Source organism: Schistocerca serialis, chromosome 2, assembly GCF_023864345.2.
Source record: "Schistocerca serialis cubense isolate TAMUIC-IGC-003099 chromosome 2, iqSchSeri2.2, whole genome shotgun sequence".
Taxonomy (NCBI): Eukaryota; Metazoa; Arthropoda; class Insecta; order Orthoptera; family Acrididae; genus Schistocerca; species Schistocerca serialis.
Window position 1 is genome coordinate 1,135,571,943 of NC_064639.1, and position 11,960 is coordinate 1,135,583,902.

The following is an 11,960-nucleotide window of genomic DNA, read 5'->3' on the forward strand; positions in this document are numbered from 1 at the left end:
AGATCTCTTGCGCGCGTCATTTGGTGATCATCGTGTGCTCAGCCGCCACTTTCGTCGTGCTTGGCCTCCCAGGACCCCAGACCTCAGTCCGTGCGATTATTGGCTTTGGGGTTACCTGAAGTCGCAAGTGTATCGTGATCGACCGACATCTCTAGGGATGCTGAAAGACAACATCCGACGCCAAAGCCTGACCATAACTCCGGACTTGCTACACAGTGCTGTTCACAACATTATTCCTCGACTACAGCTATTGTTGAGGAATGATGGTGGAAATATTTAGCATTTCCTGTAAAGAACATCATCTTTGCGTTGTCTTACTTTGTTATGCTAATTATTGCTGTTCTGATCAGATGAAGCGCCATCTGTCGGTCATTTTTTTGAACTTTTGTATTTTTTTGGTTCTAATAAAACCCCATGTCATTCCAAGCATGTGCGTCAATTTGTACCTCTCTATCTACATTATTCCGTGATTAATTCAGTTTTCAAATTTAGACTTTTTGATCACCTGGTATGTGGATGGGTGCTCGTAAGGTGCGAAATTATAGCCACCTTAAAAGCATAATATCATTCACACAGGAACAACATCTTCAACGCAAAACAATAAGCTCTGTGAAAGTTCTTGGCAGATTAAAACTGTGTGCCGGACCGAGAGACGAACTCGGGACCTTTGCCTTTAGCGGGCAAGTGCTCTACCAACTCATCGATCCAAGCACGACTCACGCACCGTCCTCACAGCTTTTCTTCTGCCAGTACCTCGTCTACTACCTTCCAAACTATACTGAAGCTCTCCTGCGAACGTTGCAGAACTAGCACTCCTGAAAGAGAGTAGACATGGCTTAGCCACAGCCTCGGGGATGTCTCCAGAATGAGATTTTCACTCTGCAGCGGAGTGTGCGCTGATATGAAATTTCCTGGCAGTTTAAAACTGGGAAGGTAGAAGACGAGGTACTGGCGGAATTAAAGCTCTGAGGACGGGGCGTGAGTCGTGCTTGGGTAGCTCAGTTGGTAGAGCACTTGCCCGTGAAAGGCAAAGGTCCCGAGTTCGAGTCTCGGTCCGGCACACAGTTTTAATCTGCCAGGAAGTTTCATATCAGCGCACACTCCGCTGCAGAGTGAAAATCTCATTCTGAATAACCTCTGTCTCTCACGAAATCCCAAGCTGTCTGTTGGTAAAAAGCAGATTTGACAGCTGTGAATTCAGAAGTGTTCTAGGGTAAGCCGACAACACGCACCGCGTGCCCAGCTCTGAACTGAGAGGCCGCCGCCGCCGGCGTGTGTTGCAGGCTGGCATGCGTGGGTGGCGAGGGCCGGCCCGCCGCCGCGAAGCCGCCGCCGCTGCTGCGCTCGCGCACGCTGCCCGCCATCGTGGTGCCCGGCATCTCCATCCTGCAGGCGCAGATCGACGCCCGCTATCGGCAAGGTGAGTACCTGACTTCTGTGGGGCGCCAGCTCGCACCTCGCGTCTGCGTCAAAAGCACAGCTAGCCATGAAAACACCACCAATGATATCTGTTACGTCTGCCACATATGGCCCCTGCCAGGCAGACTACACTCAAGACACCTCTGTGTACCATACAACATACACAAGCACTTGCAGGCGCAACCAAGAAGAAAACAATTCTTCAAAACAAACAGAACTTGCTGGAGACTAATGCGAGCCTTTTTCTCCACTAGAGAATACTCAGTATTGTAGAACACTCAGTATAATGTCGTTTATTGAAACTGAACTACACTTCTTGAACAATCACTATATACACAAAAACAAATAACTTGTAGACGACCATTATCAAGTGCGTCGGTGAGATCCGTCGGAGCTGGTCCTAGCTCAGCGAGGAACTGGCTGTACTGCTGCTGCGCTAGCCTTATAAAACCGACAGAGGCTTTGTTTTGAAGAGTTGTTTTCCTCTTGGTTCCGCCTGCAAGTGCTTGTGTATGTTATATGGTATATAAGGGTGTCTTGAGTGTAGTCTGCATGGCAGGGGCCGTCTGTGGCAGACGTAACAATACCAAATAACAGAATTTGATTTATTGTGTGTATGCAGTATAACAAGAGAATAACGTTGAATTTATAGGTGATCTGGGTGCGAAATTTAGTACATAGGGCTGCAACTACTAATCTTAGATGACTTAGATGACACAAATGGCTGCGTTACTCCATCGTCTTCATCTCTGTCCAAAAGCTGAGTAAAATCTTCTCGATTTCCAAGCCGCATCAGTTAGAATAAAAGACTCGAGATTCTGACGGGTATCTCTACCATCTACATCAGGAGCAAAAACCGCTGACTGCTGCGGCTGGAACGATTTTCCTTTTGTGAAGGCTCGATTGCAGCTTCTGGTACCAGTCAGAGAGGGCAGAAATGACGCGTGGGCAGAAAGTGTGTTGGGCTACGGTCTGCCACAGGATCTAGACCCGCGAGATATACGGGGCCCGCAAAGAACTTGTGACGTAACAGTAATCGCCTCGCCCGCCGTACATCGCGATCGCTCGGTTCATGCAGGACCCAAGGGAAACCAATGTCAGTGAAAAAGTACCCAGTAAGGGACTTAATTGTGTGGTATGTTATCAACAGCTTGTATGTACACTACTGGCCATTAAAATTGCTGCACCAAGAAGAAATGCAGATGATAAACGGGTATTCATTGGACAAATATATTATATTAGAACTCACATATGACTACATTTTCACGCAATTTGGGTGCATAGGTGCTAAGAAATCAGCACCCAGAACAACCACCTGTGGCCGTAATAACGGCCTTGATACGCCTGGGCATTGACTCAAACAGAGCTTGGATGGCGTGTACAGGTACAGCTGCCCATGCAGCTTCAACATGATACCACAGTTCATCAAGAGTAGTGACTGGCGTATTGTGACGAGCCAGTTGCTCTGCCACCATCGACCAGACGTTTTCAATTGGTGACAGATCTGGAGAATGTGCTGGCCGGGGAAGCAGTCGAACATTTTCTGTATCCAGAAAGTCCCGTGCAGGACCTGCAACATGCGGTCGTGCATTGTCCTGCTGAAATGTAGGGTTTCGCAAGGATCGAATGAGGGGTAGAGCCACGGGTTTTAACACATCTGAAACGTAACGTTTACTGTTCAAAGTGCCGTCAATGCGAACAAAAGGTGTCCGAGGCGTATAACCAATGGCACCCCATACCATCAAACTGGGTGATACGCCAGTATAGCGATGACGAATACACGCTTCCAACGTGCGTTCACCGCAATTTCGCCAAACACGGATGCGACCATCATGATGGTGTAAACAGAACCTGGATTCATCCGAAAAAATGACGTTTTGCCATTCGTGCACCCAGGTTCGTCGTTGAGTACACCATCGCAGGCGTTCCTGTCTGTGATGCAGCGTCAAGTGTAACCGCAGCCATGGTGTCCGAGCTGATAGTCCAGGCTGCTGCAAACGTCGTCGAACTGTTCGGGCAGATGGTTGTTGTCTTGCAAACGTCCCCATCTGTTGACTCAGGGATCGAGACGTGGCTGCACGATCCGTTACAGCCATGCGGATAAGATGCCTGTCATCTCGACTGCTAGTGATACGAGGCCGTTGGGATCCAGCACGGCGTTCCGTATTACCCTCCTAAACCCACCGATTCCATATTCTGCTAACAGTCATTGGATCTCGACCAACGCGAGCAGCAACGCTGCGATACGATAAACCGCAATCGCCGTAGGCTACAATCCGACCTTTATCGAAGTCGGAAACGTGATGGTACGCATTTCTCCTCCTTACACAAGGCATCACAACAACGTTTCACCAGGCAACGCCGGGCAAGTGCTGTTTGTGTCTGAGCAATCGGTTGGAAACATTCTTCATGTCAGCACGTTGTGGGTGTCATCACCGGCGCCAACCTTGTGTGAATGCTCTATAAAGGTAATCATTTGCATATCACAGCATCTTCCTCCTGTCGGTTAAATTTCGCGTCTGTAGCTCGTCATCTTCGTGGTGTAGCAATTTTAATGGCCAGTAGTGTAGTTGAACACTGAGTAGAACTGAACTTAGATGACAACAATGGTTGCCTTATTCCATCTTCTTCATCTTTGTCCAAGAGCTGAATAAAATCGTCTCGATTTGCAAGCCGCATAAGTTCGAATAAAATACTCGAGATTCCGACGGCTATCTCCACCATCGTGATCAGGAGCAAAAACCGCTGACTCCAGGGTCTGGCGTGATTTTCCGTTTGTAAAGGCTGGATTGCAGCTTGTGGTACCAGTCAGAGAGGGCAGAAATGACGCGTGGGCAGAAAGTGAGTTGGGCAGCTCTCAGCAGCTACGGTCTGCCGCAGGATCGGCACCCGCGTGATATACGGGGCCCGCAAAGAATTTATGACGTAACAGTAGTCACCTCGCCCGCCATAGATCGCGATCGATCAATCCATGCAGGACCCACGGGAAATCAATGTCAATGAAAAAGTACCCAGTAAAGGACTTAATTGTATCATCTCTTATCAACAGCTTGTATGTACCGGGTGATCAAACAGTCAGTATAAATTTGAAAACTTAATAAACCACGGAATAATGTAGATCGAGAGGTAAAAATTGACACACATGCTTGGAATGACATGGGGTTCCATTAGAATAAAAAAAAAAACAAAGTTCACAAAATGTCGGACAGATAGCGCTGGACAGCAAATTGTCAGTGACTGCGCATGATAATCGTGTATAAAAGGAGCTGTAATGAAAGAGATAATCAGATGCACCAGTGGTCGCAGCATGTTGACGTTACCTGAAAAGGCGCTTTTAGTGAAGCTTCATTATCGGAATGGGGAATGGACTAGTTCAGCGTTACGATACTATCGCCATAGGAAGGGGATTCGAACGGGTAAAGGTCCGTTGAGAAATGCAGCTGTGGCGAGAATCATTTCGAAGTTCTAAGCCACGGGTTGTTTAGAAGATAGACCCCGTAGTGGCCGACCGAGCACAAGGCGTAATGCTGCTGAGACAGTTCAGGAAGAAATGGAGACTGTAGCGGGTTCATCCATGCACGGGGAAGCCAGCGCTCGTGCAGTCGCATGTCCCACCGGCATTCCATACACCACTATTTGGTTGGCTCTTAGGCGTACCCTCCGCTTCTATTCGTACAAAATCCATCGGCATCATCAACTGTTACCTGGCGATTTAGTGAAGCGGAGGGCATTTGCGGTGTGGGCGTTTCAAAAGATGGCGGAAGATGACGATTGGTTGAGTAACGTGTTATGGACCGACGAAGTTCATTTCACGCTCCGAGGATCGGTCAGCGCCAACAACTGCAGAATTTGGGCAACCGAAAGTCCTATAACTGTCGTGGAAACTCCATTGCACGACGAGAAAGTCACGGTATGGGTTGGATTTATCACATCTACCGATATCGGGCCTTTTTTTTCCTCGAGGAAATGCGTGATTTTGGTTTTGTAACTGCTACCGTGACGGGTGAGAGGTACGCCGATATGTTACAGAATCGCAACATCCCCAGCCTGGCTGATAAACACCTGCTGGAACGTACGATGTTTATGCAGGATGGCGCTCCACCCCATATTGCTAGACGCGTGAAAGATCTCTTGTGCGCGTCGTTTGGTGATGATCGTGTGCTCAGCCGCCACTTTCGTCATGCTTGGCCTCCCAGGTCCCCAGACCTCAGTCCGTGCGATTATTGGCTTTGGGGTACCTAAAGTCGCAAGTGTATCGCGATAGACCGACATCTCTAGGGATGCTGAAAGACAACATCCGACACCAATGCCTCACCATAACTCCGGACATGCTTTACAGTGCTGTTCTCAACATTATTCCTCGACTACAGCTGTTGCTGAGGAATGATGGTGGACATATTGAGCATTTCCTGTAAAGAACATCAGCTTTGCTTTGTCTTACTTTGTTATGCCAATTATTGCTATTCTGATCAGATGAAGCGCCATCTGTCGGACATTTTTTTAACTTTTGTATTTTTTCTTGTTCTAATAAAACCCCATGCCATTCCAAACATGTGTGTCAATTTGTGCCTCTCTATCTACATTATTCCGTGAGTTATACAGTTTTCAAATGTATACTGACTTTTTGATCACCCTGTATTTATACGTGCAGTTATGAAATTATTAAAACCGTCTGAAATAGCAGCTCGCTACCCGCCCGAGACGGCAGCTGCCTCTTGTCAACGTCGGTGGATCTGTAGTGTCACCTGCTGTGAAGCACGCAGCGGGACCCCTATTTCTCATTGGCTCCGTGCGGGACCGAGCAAAAAGGGACCGGCGCCACGTTTGAAGTTGACACTCCCGCCTCCCTATAAGAGCCAAGCGTCGGCCTTTCCTTCCTTTCGGTATGCAAAGATCGCCCCTATTTTATTCAGAGATGCTACCGCGAAATACACCGGGGACACCTACCCCAGAGCTGTTTATCAGTCGTAGTGGCTGGCAAGTGTTGTCGTCCCGGTATCTCAGTAATCCGTTACTGCATGTTCCCGATGGTTGAGATATTTAGAGAACGTGATGTCCAAGGCCACAGTCGAACGCCCTCTGTATCGAGGTAAGTCACGACAGAACTGGCAACGTGATGTTTTGCGTTATCTAGCTGAAAATTAACATCACAGGTTTCCACGGGCCTTAGAAACCTAACAGCTCTTATCAAGATTATCGAACACATACACCACCGGTGATCATACTGTGTACCCAGTGGCAAACCGAACTATCACACTATAACTGTGATAACGACAATGTTCGTCCTCCTCGTGGACTCCATACATGGATAGGTCCATCGTGACACAGTGAATGCAAATAATTTTAATTTTTTTTAGTAGCTGTCTGTCCGATTACGAAGTCTCGTAAACGGTTGGCCCTGACTAGTATTAGTACGCAATCTGACTGCATAGAACAACAACAAAGAATGAAAGAAAACTTCCGTTAACACAATTAATTAATTAAGTCCACAGCAACTATAAAACCTACGAAACAACAAAACACAAATGTAACTGTTCTGTGTGGAAGTGTGATTCAACGTACACATCTGGCACGTTTCTTCCTCAATAAGACAAGGTATTTTAAATACCATTTACACTGAATTAATTAAATAAAACCAGTAATACTATAATTGCACATAGAAACCAGAAATACAGTCTAATACAAGAACACGAGCCAGATGCTTTGTTGACTGAACCTGTGACCAAGAGGCATTATTGTTTAAGACATTGAAATAATAAAAAAAACGAATTTTTCACCATATATATTGACGAAAAGCACACTCTGATCATTACAGCATCCCCAATCCAACAATATCTGGTGTCTAGCCCATCAAAACAATATGACAACATCTCAACAAGCACTCTCCATGGGAACTTCTCTACAACGACTCATCACTGCTACATCTCAACAACCACTGCCTACTGCTACTTCTCAATAAGCACTCTCCACCACTACTTCTCGATAAGCACTGTCAGTGGAGGCGGCTGAATAATACTCTCTGGCGCAATCTCTGGCGCTGTGACTCAGTGTAGCCACCTTTCAACAGCAGTCAGAACCGCAACTCGTATGGAAAGACGACGTGCAGCCACACCCGTGTCCATTGTCTGTACCACTGTCCGTATGCCTCACTCTGCCGTCACACCAAGGGAGGTTGCAACAATGGTCGGCATCTGACGGTCTGCGGTGCTCGAGACCCTGCTGTAGCGTTCGTGTGGATACTGGCCTTGACGCAAACAAGGCAGTTTCTTGATTCAAGATATGTCATATAGTTGATCGATCCTGCACGGCCGAATGAGAAGTTTGTATTAAACATTTCTGTAAGGTGACTATCAACAGCCGTCAAGTAATGTATAAAATACATGTTGACCATAAGCTACTTTTATGTTAAACCCAAATATCGATCGGTTTCATGGATTGGGCTTAAAACAGTTTAAGCCAAGCATCACATCTGTAATAACTTAAATAATGGTCACGTCTCACGACATGCTCTACACATGAGACGTGGCCATTATTTAAGTAATGACAGATGTGATGTTGTGGTTTAAACTGTTTTAACGCTAATCCATGAAGATACTCTGTGACTGAAACCGGTCGATGCTTGTGTTCAAACAAAAGCAGCTAATGGTCAAACATGCAATTTATGCAAAAATATGTCTGTCCTCTCGGGCGCTAGCAACATGTGTTGTTGTTGTGGTCTTCAGTCCTGAGACTGGTTTGATGCAGCTCTCCATGCTACTCTATCCTGTGCAAGCTTCTTCATCTCCCAGTACCTACTGCAACCTACATCCTTCTGAATCTGCTTAGTGTATTCATCTCTTTGTCTCCCTCTACGATTTTTACCCTCCACGCTGCCCTCCAATGCTAAATTTGTGATCCCTTGATGCCTCAAAACATGTCCTACCAACCGATCCCTTCTTCTAGTCAAGTTGTCCCACAAACTTCTCTTCTCCCCAGTCCTATTCAATACCTCCTCATTAGTTACGTGATCTACCCACCTTATCCTCAGCATTCTTCTGTAGCACCACATTTCGAAAGCTTCTATTCTCTTCTTGTCCAAACTAGTTATCGTCCATGTTTCACTTCCATACATGGCTACACTCCATACAAATACTTTCAGAAACGACTTCCTGACACTTAAATCTATACTCGATGTTAACAAATTTCTCTTCTTCAGAAACGATTTCCTTGCCATTGCGTCTACATTTTATATCCTCTCTACTTCGACCATCATCAGTTATTTTACTCCCTAAATAGCAGAACACCTCATTTCCTAATCTAATTCCCTCAGCATCACCCGACTTAATTCGACTACATTTCCATTATCCTCGTTTTGCTTTTGTTGATGTTCATCTTATATCCTCCTTTCAAGACACTGTTCATTCCGTTCAACTGCTCTTCCAAGTCCTTTGCTGTCTCTGACAGAATTACAATGTCATCGGCGAACCTCAAAGTTTTTACTTCTTCTCCATGAATTTTAATACCTACTCCGAATTTTTCTTTTGTTTCCTTTACTGCTTGCTCAATATACAGATTGAATAACATCGGGGACAGGCTACAACCCTGTCTCACTCCTTTCCCAACCACTGCTTCCCTTTCATGCCCCTCGAATCTTATAACTGCGATCTGGTTTCTGTACAAATTGTAAATAGCCTTTCGCTCCCTGTATTTTACCCCTGCCACCTTTAGAATTTGAAAGAGAGTATTCCAGTTAACATTGTCAAAAGCTTTCTCTAAGTCTACAAATGCTAGAAACGTAGGTTTGCCTTTTCTTAATCTTTCTTCTAAAATAAGTCGTAAGGTTAGTATTGCCTCACGTGTTCCAACATTTCTACGGAATCCAAACTGATCTTCCCCGAGGTCCGCTGGCCCTCCGGAACCCACTGAATTCGTATTCGCATCACATTCGTGAGGTCTCGAACACCTCTAGCAGAACGATAAATCGAAGTTTCAATTACTCACGATCCCGCTGCTATCAAATTCAGACACTCGATGGTTGAAGTTTTCCTTTCTTATTCAAAGCGTTAAAAAACAGCCCCACAAAAAAGCTGCGTAATCTTTCATGACATACAGAATGTAAATAGTGTTAACACCAGTTCCAATGTGCGGTATATTCAAACATGTAATACTCTTCATGCCACTTTGATGTTTGTTTCATGCTACGTTCGTGACGTTGCAGTTTCAGTGGTCTGCAACGTGTAAGTGCCATTGACAACACTCCTGGCGTAAATTCTTGTTGCTCTAGATATGGTGACCCTCTCGTTGTTAATAGGTCGATCTTTATATAGCGCATAACAGTTTCAACTTGACATTTACAGAATGAACTAGTAGTTCCACTTCAACGACATTCAGCATTTTAAAAGACTGAAAGGGTCGCTTATACCAAAATACTGCGGTGCAGTAGCAACGTAGATAACTTCTAGAAATGTATACCCTTTGATTAGCATTATAATGAAGGGCTTTATAGAAGTATAATCATAAAACCGAGAAGGTGAAGAAAAAATAGTAAAATACGTGAAGCAAAAGCACGTATGCTAAAGAAGCACCCGGTTAGGTCTACTTGTTACCAGTCACCTGCACCTCTAAATTCCTTACCTTCAAATTGTAACGAAGGAGAAGTCCCTGTATGCATTCACTGATTCAAACCTAGCTCGCAGTCAACAGGTGGATCATATTCAGTACACAGTGGGCAGTAAGAGAGAGATAAGCTCACTCAAAATGTTTCAAGAATGACCTACATCATACTTACCATTACTGAAACTCATAATGAGAAATTCAAAAGTGTAGCAACTGAAATATTTGGTAAAGATGATTAGTTATTATGTTTAACCCTACTTTCATTATCGACTTGCGAGAGTTGTACAGCAGCTAATTTGTCTGAAAGATGTGCATAAATAATAACAAATATCAAGGAAAAATTAATCTGATTGCGTCACTATGCCACAGAAATTTTTAACGTCTTATTCTGCCACTGTAACAAATTACCCTGAAAGACGAATTGTTACAAAACACTTCAATTACTTTAATGCTACTTACCAAGCAATGTAAATGCTATGCACAGCTGAATTAAATATACAATTTTACGAGAGGATTGCTCTTACTACAGAAATTTTCCATTTGCTTAAATACTTGTACGAAATTAATTCCAAAATTTCTGACGACTGTTGACAAGGTCGCTCTCTGAGTTATTACTGGGAAACTGAATGGAGTATTTTCGACTGCTCTGTGGGAAAATAAAATGTTGACATCAGCTTCAGGACGTAACAATATGCACAGAAATTTCGCTCCCTGGGATCCAATCACTTTACCAGGTTCCAGACACCATTATTCTCGTGCAGGCGACTGTCAGCTTAACGGGAATGTTATCTTACCTGTTAACGAACACACAGTGGTCCAAAGCACCAAGAAGTGATAACCTCAATCAATCGGCGCTTCTTCAGGCAACTCTCAACATTGGAAATACTTGCTTGCAGTACTTGTCACCAAATCAGAGAAGGGGGTCAGTTTTATGCTATGAAGTTGTGTAATTAAAATCTGTCATAATGATTACTGTTGCATCCTTGTTTTAAATTGTGAGATCTCGAGTTGGTAAACTCTGAATACAGATAAGAATCCGTGCATAAAATTGTCCTGATCGAAATTCCCTAGTACAACCAGGACGTTATTGACACAACATATGTTATCAAACATCATCTGACTACGTTTAAATTCGGGAGGACGACGGTTCAATCCCGCGACCGGCCATTCTGATTTAGGTTTTCCGTGATTTCCCTAAATCGTTCCAGGCAGATGCCGCGATGGTTCCTTTGGAAGGGCACGGCCGACTTCCTTCTCTAATCCGATGAGACCGGTGACCTCGCTGTTTGGTCTCTTCCCCCAAACAACCCAACCCAACTATGTTTAAAGGAAAGGTTGACAAGAGAAACACTTATTTTACCCAAAGGGTTGATCTACAGGCGTAAATGAACATTTAAATGGACTGTAGTGATCAATTTTCCTTTTGGGGAGTTCATTACGGGATTTAGGGTGTGTGGAAATGCCAGATCTTTAGGAAAAGCATGTGCAGGAGCATACCTTGCCCGGATTATGAAAAAAATGTTCAAATGTGTGTGAAATCTTGTGGGACGTAACTGCTAAGGTCATCAGTCCCTAAGCTTACACACTACTTAATCGAAATTATCCTAAGGAGGAACACACACACCCATGCCCGAGGGAGGACTCGAAACTCCGCCGGGACTAGCCGCACAGTCCATGACTGCAGCGCCTTAAGACCGCTCGGCTAAGCCCGCGCGGCCCGGGATTATGATATTAACACTTTTACACACAAAGTTAGAAACTATTAAATAATTGAATGGATTCTGAGTTATCTCCTGCTGCTACGAAGATTTAGACGGAGCTCACCTTATAAACCCGAGATTAATACTACTCGTGCTGCGGAATAAATGAGTGCCTTTTGTGCAAACAGCACGTAGAAAGTAAACACGTTTGCTGTAGGTAAATGATTGCAGCAGAACCTCTACTCC

General features: G+C 44.8%; 1 non-coding gene across 1 annotated transcript; it reads left to right on the forward strand.

The window, feature by feature from the left end:
• The first annotated feature begins 986 nt into the window (after positions 1-986).
• Positions 987-1,061, forward strand: Trnas-uga (transfer RNA serine (anticodon UGA)). The gene has a single exon. It is a non-coding gene; the product is annotated as a tRNA-Ser (tRNA).
• Positions 1,062-11,960: the final 10,899 nt, after the last annotated feature.